We start from the raw sequence: 1,213 nt of genomic DNA on the forward strand, positions 1-1,213 counted from the left end.
AGAGATCCTGTGACAGGTGAAGAGATCATGGCAAGGGAAATAGGAGCATACAAAAATATCAGAGGCCAAGGCCACTTCTTCATTGCCAGGAAAATTGAGAAAACAGTACCCAGGATTATTCTTCTCCCCTCCAAGATGCAGCATGTTCTAAGAATCTCTCTAAACAGCTGCTACATCATGTAGGAGGAAAGCACTTTCAAAGCACGAGAAGATTCAGATTTCTAATATAAGGAAGTGCTGAGGAGTCACTTCATTGTAAATTGACTGCAAAAAATAAATAACCATAGGGAAATCATTGCAGAACATGAGTGATTCTGGATATGTGTTAGCCAGAAGGACAGCTTTATAGAACAAGAATGAATCTACATGTATAAAGACATGAAGTAGATACATGATCTTTCATTGATGTTTACTTGGACCACACATGAATTCATATGATATTTTTGTTTATTTAAAAAACAATTACAGTGCTTGCTTCAGCAGTACATATACTAAAATTGGAATGTTAAAGAGAAGATTAGCATGGCCTCTGCACAAGGATGACGTGAAAATTCGTGAAGTGTTCCATTTTTATAGTATAATGCTAAGTGGAATAGGTCAGTCAGAGAAAGACAAATACCATATGATTTCACTCATGTGGAATTGAAGAAACATGATAAACAAGCAAAGGGCAGGAAAAGAGAGAGAAAGACAAACCGAAAAACAGATTCTTAACTATAGAGAGCAAATTGATGGTTACCAGAGGGGAGCTGGGTGGGGGGATGGGTGAAGTAGGTGATGGGGATTGAAGAGGATGCTTATCATAATGAGCACTGAGTAATGTACAGAATCATCAAATCACTATACTGTGCACCTGATACTAATATAACATTGTATGTTAACTATACTGAAATTAAAATTAAAAACTTAGGAAAATTATTATTTTTTGGAAAAATTTTTGTGGCAAATGTTTTCTTGAGTTTTGATTAAAGACATATAGTAAAATAAAATATGCTTAGTAAGGGTAGTGGGATCTGATTACATGTTTGCAAACTGGGGCGATGAAAAGTTTTGGTAGGGACAGCAATAGGAAAACTTGTCCGCTAGTATATATTATCAGGTCTAGACTAACATAAGGTGGCACCAGGTATAAACATACCTTCAAACAAACTGAAAAAATGAAGACAGGAATTGGCAGAATTGGGAAGAACGTAACACAAGCTAAAATGAAAAA

General features: G+C 35.7%; 1 non-coding gene across 1 annotated transcript; it reads left to right on the forward strand.

Moving 5' to 3' along the window:
• Window positions 1–467: 467 nt before the first annotated feature.
• On the forward strand, window positions 468–574 carry LOC116631865. The gene has a single exon (XR_004299303.1). It is a non-coding gene; the product is annotated as a U6 spliceosomal RNA (small nuclear RNA).
• The last annotated feature ends 639 nt before the right edge of the window (window positions 575–1,213 follow it).

The sequence above is a fragment of the Phoca vitulina genome, unplaced genomic scaffold, assembly GCF_004348235.1.
Source record: "Phoca vitulina isolate PV1807 unplaced genomic scaffold, GSC_HSeal_1.0 scaffold5, whole genome shotgun sequence".
Taxonomy (NCBI): Eukaryota; Metazoa; Chordata; class Mammalia; order Carnivora; family Phocidae; genus Phoca; species Phoca vitulina.